The following is a 14,335-nucleotide window of genomic DNA, read 5'->3' as shown; positions in this document are numbered from 1 at the left end:
TATTGTCATTTTTTAAAAAAAAAATTTAATTTTATTTGTTCTGATTAGTTGTATATGACAATAGAATGCATTTATACATTTTGATAGATTATACATAAATAGAGTATAATCTCCCACTCTTCTGATTATACATATTGCAGGATCACATCGGTCATGCAGTCATACATGTACATGAGGTAATAATGTTGATTTCACTCTACTATCATTCTTTCCCCCATACCCCTTCCCCTCCCTTCACTCCCCTCTACCTAATATAAAGCAACTCTATTCTTCTCTACGCTTCCCCAATTTTGAATTAGATTCTGCATATCAGAGAACAAACCCAGCCTTTGGTTTTTGGGGTTTACTCTTAAAATTTTCTTGTTCTTCCTGGGTTAATAGGATGCAAACTACAAAGCAAAAATGCAATTTCCAAACTGCTGTTCTACCTGCTAGGGTCTCACACCTCAGCGGTACACGGAGAACTCTGGAGTTAAGGTTATAAGATGGACAGTGTCTTGCAAAGGTCCATATGTGTGTTAGTCAGCTTTTCATAACTGTGACCAAGATACCCAATAAGAATAACTTAGAAGAGGAAAAGTTCATTTTGGGTTCATGGTTTTCAGAGGTCTCAGTCTATGTTCGGCTGACTCATAGCTCTGGTCCTGAGGTGAGGCAGCACTTCATAGTAGAAGGGTCTGGCAGAGAAGTATTGCTCTGCTCATGACAGCCAGGAAACAGAGAGAGCAAGTAAGGTGCTGGGGCAAAATAAAAACCCCAAATGCATGCCCTTGGTGACCTTCTTCTTCTAGCTACGCCCTACCAACTTTATTACCACCCAATACAGTAGTCCTTCTGAATTATTAATCAATTCAATGGATCAATCCACTCATTAGGTTACAATTCTCACAATCTCATTTCACCTCTTGCATTAACACATTTCATATCCAAAGCATAACAGTATGTTAAAGGTTTGGTTCCCAGAGTGGCAATATTAGAAAGTGCTATGGATCTTTAGGAGATGGGACCTAGTGGGATGTATCTAGGTCATTGAACTTTGCCCTGGAGGATGAAGGGATGCCACTGTCCTCTCTCTACTTCCTGAATTGAGATGTGAACACTCACTAACACATGTTTCTGCCAAGATATGCTGCCCTCATCAGCTATCTGATCTTGAACTTGAAACTCTAGAACCATGAGTCAAAATAAATCTCCCTTCACATGATTAAAAAAATAATTCTTGTTCTCCTAGTCACATTTAGATTTGAAATCCATCCGGAGGTAATTTTACCTTGTAATGCAAGTCCATCCAACCTTCATATAAAAGTTTTATTTACTTATTTGTTTATTTATTTTTGGGTTTCGTTGCTGTTGTTAAGTATATAGTTCTGAGCCGGTATTGAGAATCTGCCCCCTCCCAACCAGCATGTGCATACCTCCAGGAGAGATTATACTGCTGTGGGATTGGTAGAACTGGAGAACAAGTTGAGGAAGAAAGGGAAAATGTAGCAGAACGGCCTTTGCAGCTTTGATATTGGCACTGATGGTATTTTTCTATCAGGGTGTGAAATGAGTAAACTTAGTCACCACATGCACTGCACTGTGGCAACATTTAAGTTCAGCTGTTAATGAAAACCATGCCATCTTTTTTATTGTCCTGGAAGATAGCTCCCTGTAACAATACTTGGCCAGCTATAGAGAACTTACCCATGGCACCCCAGAGATGGCAATCCACAGAATCGCAAGGCCTCCTAAGACAGTTAGGGATGGAGTAGGTTGTTTGTTTATGCAGTGAGCTACACTGGTCCTGATAATGAAACAGTCACAGCAGGAATAAAGTAACCCATTCTCCAAATAGCTCTGAGACAATATTATTGAGCCTTTTAGTGGGTTTTCCTGTTTCACAGGCTGTAGGTGATATGAAACAAACTAAAGAGAAGAGGAAGTGAGGAACATTGAGCATGATTCAAGAGGAGGAAGATGAAAGGCAAAGAAGACAGAAGGGGTCCAACAAGGAAAGCCAGGAGCAATTTGCTTTCATGTGGAAAGGGCAATTTACATAGTCCAAAGATATGAAGTAAAAATGTAAAAAGCCAAAGTGGTCATTCCTTATAAATATAAGGTATGCGAGGATTTTCAAAACCCAAAAGCCCACTGGTTGTGGCAGTTGTTCTGACCTGGTTGACAAAACTGGATACAGTACTAATGTTTCATTATATTGAAGATGTGTTTTTAACTTCTGAGTCTTTTCCCCTCCTAGAGAAGGTGGTTTAAACTTTATTGGTGTATATCTGAAAGAGTGGATAAACCATCAACTCCTCCTAATTGTAAAAACCTGGGCTGTCTGTCAAGTACTTGGGGGTTATTTGATTGGATACTGCTGTTATAAGGTCCAAGTTTTCCCTAGTCCCAAACAGTCACAGGCCTTCTTGGGAGTCCCTGCATTCCACATTTAGCATCAATGTTAAAACCATTGTATGATTTTGTAAAAAGGAAAACTTAGTGGGACTGGGAACTTGGAAACCTGGAAGCTTTTTCTCAAGCAAAAATAATTGTATGGCAATTACAAGCCTAAGGCATATTAGTCCAAGGATAATTTGCTGTACTGCTGCCATAAGACATACCACAGGGGACACATGTCATATACTATAATAGCAAATAGAACCTCAATGGTGTAGGTTCCTAGGTCCACAGGAAAAGGGACAAGAACAAGACATAGAAATGGAAAATATTACTAACCCAGGACTTTTCATCTCTAGGGAGAATATGTCATGTCATTATGATCTGCAGCAAGCCCACCATTGTCCCACTTTTCTCTGCAACAACCATAGTAACCACTGGAGGGACAAATATGGTATTATAAATCTGGGGATGGGACATAGCCAGTATTAGTCTCATTCATAATAATCAAGTTGCTTATGGTCTTCAGTAGTTGACCAGAATATACCTCAATTTGGTTTTCTTTGCATATTCTGATTAGGGTTTACTTATCTTCTGAATTTGTCATTTGGTATTGTTTGATGTTTTGAAAGTCTCAGACGATATAACTTCAAATACTTCTTTCATTCTAAGTCTCTCCTTTTCTTCTGATACTCCAATTACACATTGGTTACATTTTCAGATGTAATGTCTGCTGATATACTTTAAATTTTTTTTTCTTTCTATTTCTGAACTACACTTTGGGTATTTTCTGGATATGACTTCCAGATTACTAAATCTATAATTTGTAATAACCAATCCTCTGTGTAATTGACGGAAGCTACCAGATTCTCTTTCAAGTTCTCACTAGCTGCCTACTCTCAGCACTTTCAGGACTGACTTAGCAGCAAAAGCTGCCCCATCCAATACTGCATCTGTCCTAGAACTATAATCAGTGACTGACAAAGAAGGTATAAAGTCCCATCTGTTTTGGCACAAAATGGCACAACTCTGACAGTTCATATTTGCTCCAGATTTCCCTATGTTTGGCTAATGTATTTCTGTGTCTGAATGGCTAATCACTTTCTCCCCATGCCCACTCCTGATTTTCCTTCTCCATTTCACATGTACGGATTCCTAAAAAGTGTTCTGTACACACTAAATTATCCCTGCATGTCCTTCTTTCAAAACCAATATACAGAGGTGATATTGGAGTGTTCAGGGAAAGAAAATCAGATTTTATTAAGGGGATGGATCGCTCAGAGTCAATCTGGCAATGAAGACTATATCCATGGTACTGGACAGAGCTTGGAAGCCTGTGCAACAGGATGATCCAATTGTTAAGATCCCATTGCTAGTGATTTTGGATGGTACACTGAGCAACAGAGAATGAAGTAACAGCTATGACTTCTTGAGTGTCTGAAACCTGTTGTGTGAAAAATAGTTACAAACACAACACTGGATGGACATTATTAAGTATTAACACTCTGGATAAAACAATTGAAAATTACAGAGACTTAAAAAAATTTTGAAAGTCAAGCATAAAAGACAGTGATCCTTCCTGGTAGGTTAGAAAGAGGCATTCATCTCCTGCAACAGGAGAAAATAACAAATCTAAATAACAAATCAAGTAATAACAACACCATAGAAGGTAAAATATGCAATCAAATCAGTGTCTCTCTTTGGGTCAGGGCCTAGTTTAGGAACAAATGGGACCATGACAATTGGGATGGGTCTTCATTCTTACCCTGAAGAAGTGTTGGTCTCTTTCCTATTAGATTAAGTACTCCAAACTTCCTTTAAAACACTGCATAAGCCTTTCACCAACATGGCATTGTTTGTCCTTCTCGAAATATGCCCCAAACTCCCCTCCCAGCCACTAAACTACAAGTATGGTAAATTCATAGTGTGATTCAGTCAAGAACCTGTCAATTGGGAAGAAAGGAATGATATCTGAAAAGAGCTGAGGATTCATTCAGAATATATTCCAAGGAACAGGGAAAAGATTTTAAAAGATTCTTAAATGAAGGAGCAGAAGTTTTAACAGGGGGATATTTAATGAATCAGCAGCATTCAATTGAATTACAATTTTAGAACACTGGCAAAAAGTCCAGAGATGTTACAAACTGACTATTCAGAGAACTTCTAAAACATGAAATGGGAAATGACCATTTCTAAGCAAAATCATAGAGATGCTCTGGCAGAGAGTGAGGAAGAATTTTACTCTATTCACCAAAATCTGTAGGGATCCACGGTGAGAGATCACCAACATCATTGGTGAAGTGGCTTTCCTGGCAGGTCAGGGGTGAAGACAGGAGAGACTGACATACGTAGGCTTACTAATAACAGGGGAGACCCTGAAACAATAAAGAATAGGTAGTGGTAAGGGATTATTTAACTGATTAAATATTTAAAGACCAACAAATACCATTTTCTACAAACATTCACCACCCTTTATGTTTTCAACCCTTCACTTTGTTCAATACATTTGTCATCATATGTATATCCCACAGCATAAAATCTAGTTGGTTCAAATGACCATCTGCTACATTCCATGGCATTTTACAATGTCTATTATCTTTACCCTTGCATATCTTGAGTGTTTCAATCATTACAAGTAAAATATTCAGATTTTTTCCTCTCGTGAACCTTAAAAACTCCTATTTATCAAGTAAGTGAGGCAATACAATAAAAGGAAGAATAAAAATAGACATCTTAGTGAATGCATAATGTTTGGTTACCACAATTGAGTGTAGTCATCTGGGTTTAACTTATATATTACTTAGGAGTATTTAATCACTTAATTACTAAATCACTATTAATCACTGATATTATGTGTGACACAAAATCTATGCTCAAAGTGGAGAAATCAAATAAAATTATTTTCATGGTTTTGCATTTTGTTAAATTCACTGCAATCCATATGTATGTGTGTGTGTGTGTATACATGCTTGATATCAAACACACGCACACACATACATACACATGGAAACTTCAAGGGGAAAAAAATGACAATATATAAGTGACATGTCTATCATTATCCCCTGGGTAAACTTCTATTATCTGATTTTCTGTTCTTAGAGTTTGATAGATAACTAAATTCCAGATGTAGATGTAGATGTTGTATCTATAAAAACCCTGTAACTGAAATGTTGACTATAAAAACTCTAATGAATAGATGAATATTGCCCTAATGAAACAGATAACCATGTCCAACAAGTGGCAAGTCCATTGACTTAATGTTTATTTAGAAAGAAAATTGAATTATATAGCAATGTGTTTCCCAAATACATTTGCATGTCTGAATCTCAGAGGGCTAGATTTTAGCTTCATGATTAAAGCAAACTTTGCTTTCTGTCTCACCTTTGCATTTCAAATGCTTTACATACTGGATTGCATAGTAAATTTTCAATAATGACTTGATAAATTGATCAGTGAAAAAGAGTGAGCAATGAGTGATATAACTCGGAGTGTGACCAAGACTGAGTCCCCAATGACAGAATAAAGAAAAGTAAAAGCTGCATTGGAAAATAGCATATAATGTAAAAGGATTACAAAATGTTTTTTTTCAAAAATCTATTTAATATCCCTTAGACAGAACAAGGGGTTTAGCCAAAGAGGTGTCCAGGAAAAAAAATTACCTCATGAAAGTCTTTCCAAATCAAGAGGAGGATACTAGATCTTTTCTATTGAACATACCAAAGATTCTAGCTATTTAGTTTGATAATTTCAGGGAGAAATGTCTCTGACATGGGGAATTTGAAAACAAAAATAAATATTTTGGATTAATGTACCACTGCTATTCTATCAAGAAATTTATCAAATTTCAATCAATGCAGGTAGTCATATATATAAAAACATTTGAAGAGAGTAAACAAAATGATACAGTATTCATCTCAAGCAAATGATATTATGGTTATTACTAGTTCATTATATCATTGGGTACTTCCCAAAACATATAAAGTACATTTCTTCTTCTGCTTCTCCTCCTCCTCCTCCTCCTCTCCCCTCCTCCACCTCCTCCTCCTCCTCCTCCTCCTTCTTTTGTACCAGGGATTGAATCCAGGGATGATTTACCACTGAGCCACATCCCAGTCCCCGCCCCCCACTTTTTTTTTTTACATTTTATTTTTGGAAAGGGTCTTGCTAAGTTGCTTAGAGCCTCACTAGATTTCAAAGATTGACCTCACAACTTTCGATCTTCCTGCCTCAGGCTCCCAAGCTATTGGGATTATAGGCATGCATCACCACATATGTGGTGTATTTCTATGTAGTTACAAAAGTACACATGATTTAAAGAAATCAAGACTCCTACATTTAGAAAATTCAGATTATTTTCTGTGATATAAATAAAAGTGGGCATGTGCTATAGGAATAAATAACCCCTGGGGATATTTGGTAATAGAGCCTCAGAATCCCACATAATTAGATGTAAAAGTCATGCTTCGTTTTACTTGTATTAGTGAATCAGCAGTAATGTATTATTTTCTAGACTAAGAACATTTTTTCCCTAAATTAAATCCCCTTAAGGATAAATAAATTGAGGTCTGAATAACAGGATTAGTAATATGCATACATAGCTCATAGGCAGAGCTTGATATGGGGGTATAAGTTTAGAAATTTGATTTCTTACAATCACTGTAAGTACTAAATATATTCCACTTGTATTTAATAGTAAATTAACTATTCTTTCATTTAAGCTGATAGAAATTGGACATTTTAGTTACTGTTATAATTTAGATATGAGGTATCCCCTGAAACCTCATGTGAGAGACAATCTAAGAAAGTTTAGAGGTGAAATGTTTGTTTTATTAGAGCTTTAACCTAATGCGTTGATTAGTGCATTAATCCACTGATAGGGTTTACCTGGGTGGTAACTATAGGCAGGTAGGTGTGCCTAGAAGAGATGAGTCACTAGGGGCTGACTTTGGGGTATGTATTTTGTCCCTGGTGAACAAACTCTCTCTCTGCTTCTGGGTTACCATGTCCTGAGCTGCTTTCCTCCTTCACATCCTTCTTCTATCACGTTTATTTTGCCTCACCTGGGGCCCACAGCAATGAAGTTAGATGTCTACAGATGGAGAACTCTGAAATCATAAACCCCAAATAAACTTTTCCTCCTCTAAAAGTGTTCTAGTCACGTCTTTTGGTTATAGCAATGAAAAAGCTGATTAAAACAGTTACAAATCAATGTTTTCATTCTAAAAGTTGAAAAGAGTAAATTCTTGACAAAGAGGAAGATGTTTAGTTTAAAATTCTGTTCTCAAGGTGACCAAGAACATCATAGCTTGAGTGATCTTGTAATTATGAAGATCAGTTAGTTGTTTATCTGCTTTGAACAATACTTCTTAAACTTTAGCATGCATTAATAATCAACTTGGAGAGCTTCTTCAAATGCAAATTCCTGGGCTTACTCACAGAGACTCTGATTCAATAAGTCTGAAGTAAGGGACCAGAATTTGCATTTTTCATAAATTCTCAGGAAATAATGATAATGCTGATTTGTGAATTTCATATGAAAAAAAAACCATTGGTTTGAAACATTGGTCTTAAGTTAACAGAAAAAACGAGCTCAAATGATTAATGTAGATGAGAAATTTAATGCCAAATGTAACTGAGAATTTTAGAAGTAGAATTCACTATGGTTGTAGCTGAATCCAGATTTTCTATGGTATCAGAGGCCTGAATATCTCTTATATCTGCCTCCTGCTATATTTGCTTTATACTCAGTCCCGCTACATCATCACAAGTTCAAATTGCAGAAAGGGAAGTTTGTGGAATTTTTTAAAAAAGGGTTAGCAAATATATATTTTGGGATCCAATTCATCACTCACCTTTTCATAAACAATCACCAAAATCAAGAAATTGCCAACATCTTTTGACCAGACTTAAGTCCTTTGATCTAAGTAATTCCGTGTCAAACATGTGAACTGAGAAAGAGGCAATGTACAGGTCCCAAGAAGCATATGTTTATTTATGTGATTTATTTATTAATTGATTCTTATGTCTTAAACCCTCTATGGCTATAAATACAATCCTGCAACATAAAAATGATAAAAATAACCTGTACTTAGAGAACACATATTCAAACTATTAGGAAGGGCAAGTAAATAAATAAATAAACTATGCCCACAGATGATAAGGGTTACAGAGAAAGCAGTATAAAGAAGAGGGATAAAGATTGGTGGAGAGAGATACATGGCGAGAGAAAACTTCACAGAGAAGATGATTCTAGAATGAACTAGTGAGGGAGGTGGAGCGGTTGCTGCGTGCATATCCAAGAATATTGAGCTCATGACTAGGGGAATAAATGCTGGTAGACAAAAGACATAGTTTTTAACTAAAAGCATCTTTCCTCATGAAACTAGGGACTATCTATCCAGAGCCTGAAAACCTACAGAACAAAAGCTACTGAAGAGCAGGTGTATCATCTAAAATGATCTGAATGTGGACAGAAAGGCTCCATTCCCATCCAAGGGAAAACCACCTGAAAAAAGATTTACTGAACTGTCCAAATTGCAAGTACGTTCACTTCAACTGTTCCTGGGAGGATCACTGTCACAGCATGGCTTCTCTGAGAGCAGACACTGAGAGGCATTTGGGGTGCCAGCTGTTAAGAATCAATATCTGCAGGGAGAGGGGGAAAGAAGGATCAGGCAGAAGAGAGAGGCCAACTACAACACAAGCCTGGAAATGTGTGTCTGCAAGCAAACTCTTAAGAAGTTCTAGAGCAAAAACTACCTATCAGAGTGTCTTTCTTTGGGCAACCTGCATTTTATGACACAACAAACCACTCAGTCGCTTGTTGTAGGATGTCCAGGGAGACCAATCACCAGAGTTATGGCAGCTCATTGGAACTGGAGCTGAGCTGAAGGATCTAACAAGCAGAAGTACTATAATGACCACACACCCTATAATTGGGCATGAAGACCCTCCATGAAGGGAGGTATGGGTGGTACATCACTACATGTACCTCTGTATAATCTTTGGGCCACCTTGATATTTTTCTGTATGTACATTTGGAGAGCATTCCACAGGATGTTTGTTGATATACTTTCTTGTCCTAGATCTACTGTTGTTTTAATTTAAGATCATTGAACTGATTCCTTGCTTGGCCCTTATTGCAACTCATGAATATATATGTGTGCATATATGTATACATGCATATATACATATATGTGTTGGTTAGGAAGCAACATGTACATATATATATATGTATATAGGTACATAGAAATACACACACATATGTATAGGTACAAAAGTAATTTTAACTGGTTACTTCTGGTCCAGGGTTACTGACAAGATCACAATAATGCTGTTGTCTGGGACAATAGGTTCTGAAGACTCAACTGGGACTAATTGATCCAATCCAATCTCATTCACCTGACTGTTAACAGGATAATTCTGTTACTCATCATGTGCTGATTGCCACAACGTAGCACCTAGCTTCCCCCAGAGCAAGTAATGAGAAAGTGAGAGAAAGAGTATGACAGAAACAGATGCCTGTGCCTTTTATAATCATATTTGGAAGTGACATGCCCTTACATCTGCCAATATCCTTTGGTCACACAGACCTCGTGTGGTAAGAGAGTATACAAGGGAGAAAAAACAAAAGGTCAAATCATTGTGGTTATCTTTGAGGTTGGTTACCACACTTCTCAGGTATCTTGTCCTGATTATGGAAAAATCCATGTGTAATTTAAAATACTAAATGTGTCTCATCTTGTGATTTTGTGGCATTTATAGAGTTCGTTTCATATGAGTTGTAGGATCACTTGGTGTTTCATGATCTGCCATGCTGTCTCCCTCAGGAACAAGTAATATGACAAGAATCTTTTTAAAAAATGGGAACATCAAATTCTCTGTAGTAGACATAATGACCTTGCTTTATAACCCCAGAGCTTTGAGCTTTAAATTCCCCGTGGATCTTGTCTTATCTTTGCTCTTCAAACTGAAAGTTCTGCCAGATGTAATGGTCCAAGAGATAAGGCTACTTACATCACAGCCTAGACCTGCTAACAGGGAAAATTCCTCTCTGGATTCCACTTACAACTGTTAATCCTTTGTATCACCCATTATATGGGCCTAAAGGTTTTCTTTGACAGGTAACATACTCTTTCCAGGGTTCACAGAGACAGGCCAGGAATAAAATTCTTTTTTGTGATAGGAGACAAAAAATTAATTTTTTAGAAAATGTCTCAGCATGATTCTGACAAATTGTCTTCTAAATATTTTTTGTTATGGCCTTTACCACCATTGGATTTTGTAGAAAACTGTAGACAATTTGTTGATAGATTTCCAGACTGAAAGAAAATATGCTTGGAAGCTGCATTTGGAATACTATCTTAGAAGAACTTCATCTGTACTTCTGCAGATCTACTTGAAGAGATTCAGGAGCATTCATCATCAGAGCATTTGTCTGATGCTATTATAGGAAAGAACTTCTGTAGTCTTAAGGAGTAGTGGGTAGAGGAATGTGCATGTTGGTGAGAGAATGAATTATCTTTGGGAGTAAAGGGCAGGTTGGGGTGGTCAGGCTCTGACATGACCCTCAATTATTCCTGTCTCCTGCTTTTCACTCTTTTGGGTAGTCTCTTTCACCCTAAGTAGCGCTGACTGACATAACCACAAGGACATTGAAGAAATAATTGTATGACTTTGAGGAAAGGCCATAAAAAATATTGTGTGTTTCATTTGCCATTTCTTGGATCTGAAACCTCTTACCAACAGCCAAGGAGAAATTGAGGCCTTATGTCAGTAAGCACATTAATGAGACATCTTGGAAGAAGGAACTCCAGTCCAGTCAAACTCTCAGATGACAGCAGCTTTGGTCAATATCCCAACCAACTGCGGCGTCTGGATAGACTCTCTGCCAGAAGCCAGCTAAACCACTCCTGAATTCTTGATTCACAGAAACTTGGAAACAAATTTTTGTTGTTTTAAGCTGTTCTTCTTTTTTAGGCTAATTTGTTAAGCCATCATAGTTTACTAATACAATTAAAATTAGCCTCAAAAGAAAATCAGTGAACTCTACATTCAGACAGACCATCTGCCACACATTTAATTAGATAAAGAGAGATCTGGAGTTCAATAAGACAATCTACCTGATATATCAATATATGCTGATAAAGGGCTCTTCCAATAGATCTATAAATATCTGATCTATTGCCCTTACAGGTGTTGCAATCAACAGCCAGTACTGCAATAACCTTTTTGAATTTTTTTTTCCATGAATATGACTAGACAGGAGTAAGCAACAGTTCCTTTTTTTAGACTACAGAATTTCCAGGTCTAATCTTAAATAAGTAGACTTTTGAGTCAGTATCCTTTTTTTTTTTTTTTTCTCTGTTTGTTTGTCTGTTTTCCCACCAGGAAGAGAGGGAGAGAGAAAGAAAGCAAACAGACTTTCAAAGATTAATGGCAAGAAAGATTTGGTGTAGTTTAAACTAAAGTGAACATTTTTACCCATATTATTAAGTGCTTTTTATATTACACCCTACTAGCAATGCAGATACAAAATGTAAGATACAACATTGGAGAGGAGAAAAAGTAGAAGATGAATAGGAGAAATCAGATACAACTGTCTTTTCCAATTGTAGGCTTCACAGATTCAGGAATCTAAACAGGTACGGGGAAAGCCTTAATGTTACAAGAAGTCAAGTGATGAGGTGAGTAAGCCTATCTGGATGTTTTGTAAGAGGGAAAAAAGTCACAGAATTGCATTTACAACCAAATATCTAAAATGAAATAATATACTCTTTACGATATTTGAGACAGGTTAGAAAAAAAATAAAGTTATTTTCTGACTCCACGTTTTCCTATACTTCTATTATACAGTAGGTAAAAAGAACTTAGGGAATACCAGCACACAGTACGGACTCAAATGTACCGCTTAGTGTTAGATATTACTCATCTTTGTGCATATACAATTTCAAAATACACAAAAAACATCTGTTTTCCTTCTTCTCCAAGGATGACACAGATACTAGTATAAAACACTATACACTTGCAGTATTTTATACATACCAATCCACAGTTTTCCTGTTTAAGTATATTTTTACGCAGATGGAAAAGTGAGTTTTTGGGTTTGGATTTGTTTCAGAAAGAGGGCATTAATTATTTCATGGTACAAAAACATTCCCTTTGCTATAGAGGTTGCTGTTCTGATATTCTGTTTATTTTATCTAGAGTATTAGGAGATAGTCTATAGAAAGTGTTTGTAGATATTGAGCAGTCTGACCGCAGGCCAAGATCCCCTGTGTGATCTTTGAGGCTTGTATATACAGAATTACATAGCTTTGCCTAGTAGGCCTCTGCAAGTAAATGGCCTCCATGTACCAGACTTGGCGCATGGCCAATGCCTTAGTGTATCTGCCAGGAATTTGAGTCAAGGACTCAGTCTACTCAGAACCCAGTCATGCTCATGACAATACTTGCATTCCCAACCCAGGAACTTCCATTCTGAGACCTTCTTAACAGAGATCTTCATTAAGATTCTTCCTCATTCTGACTCAGTACTTTTCTACTGTTATTTCTTCTCCTTCCTTCAGCCTTTCAGGTCCATATAAAGGAAGAAGACTGTGCTCTGGGCTTCTCAGCAGAGAAAATATTCTTCTCAACTATCTTGTGTAGGGAAGAAAGAAAAAGTTTCCCTTCTGAAGATTTGCTGGAATGAACTGATAATAGGCAAACAGGTACACAGATTTACTACAAAATACGGGGAAAATGATAAAGTGTACTTACCCATAATAGCCCAATATGATTCAGAAGCTTATATATCCCTCTTCCATAGAGCAGAGGGAGAATGAGTGATGTAGACAATTTGGAGGAAAACAGTGAATGGTTTTGTGAGGAATGCAGTAGGCCTGGGGAAGCATAGCATAGCCTGGAGAAAGCCCACTGGGCCCCTGAACAGACAACAGATTGTAAGTGGATCTCTTCGGAATACTTACTGGCACCTAAATAGAATAAAATGGTATATGGCAAGAGTCGCCAGGTGTGTTGGCAGACTTCAGTCTTTTTTCCTGTGATATAGTCTCATTACTGAAAGCTCAATGAAGGTCCCAGAGGTATTGTTTTCTTCTTTGGTGGTTCAGACTTGAAGCAAGCAAAGAAATGTCAGAGTAAATAAAGCCTCTTCTAGCATCTGTTATCCTCCATGTTTCTTTATTTAAAATTATCAGTGTACCAGGGTGCCATATTTAGGGGTGACCATGCCTAGATTTCTTCATGTGTATATCCTTGGACCCTCTCTAGTTGCCATTTTTGGGGGAAATGGACACTGGGAGCTGGTGCCTTTCTTTGAGGCTTCTTGCTTACATTGTCACAGTAAATGAACGAAGACTTGGCCATGACTTTTACTTCAACTCACAGTCCTGAATGACTGCCTAGATGCCTGGTAAATTCAACAGAGAGAACTTTCATGAGATTCTCAGAGATGACTACTTTCCAAACATGCTGATGTATCTTGCTTATCTAGGAGCCTAACTTTGTGCCTGAAGATAAGAATGGTTTAGATTAAGCCTCTCAATATAATATACTTTTCAAGATGCTTGTTAAGGAAGCCACAGGCACAATGAAGCATGTTAAGAAACAACAATAATAAGGGCTCTGTTTCATTCAGTGTAAATAAGTACAAAGCCCAGAACTCTTCACTTCACATTTTTTATTCTGTCCAAGCAGTAAAAACAACCTTACCATTATACATACATACCTACATACATACATTTTTTTTTAAAAATTGAGGCATAATCTAAAGTTCCTCCATTAATGAGAGGAGGGGGTAATGAAAATGGTGGAATGAGATAGACATCATTACCCTATGTACATGTATGATTACATGAATGGTATGAATATACATTGTGCACAACCATAGAAATGAAATGATGTATGCCATTTGTGTACAATGAATCAAAATGCAGTCTATAAAAAAATAAAT

This window comes from Sciurus carolinensis, chromosome 10 (genome assembly GCF_902686445.1).
Source record: "Sciurus carolinensis chromosome 10, mSciCar1.2, whole genome shotgun sequence".
Taxonomy (NCBI): Eukaryota; Metazoa; Chordata; class Mammalia; order Rodentia; family Sciuridae; genus Sciurus; species Sciurus carolinensis.
Note: the sequence above shows the minus strand (reverse complement) of the source record.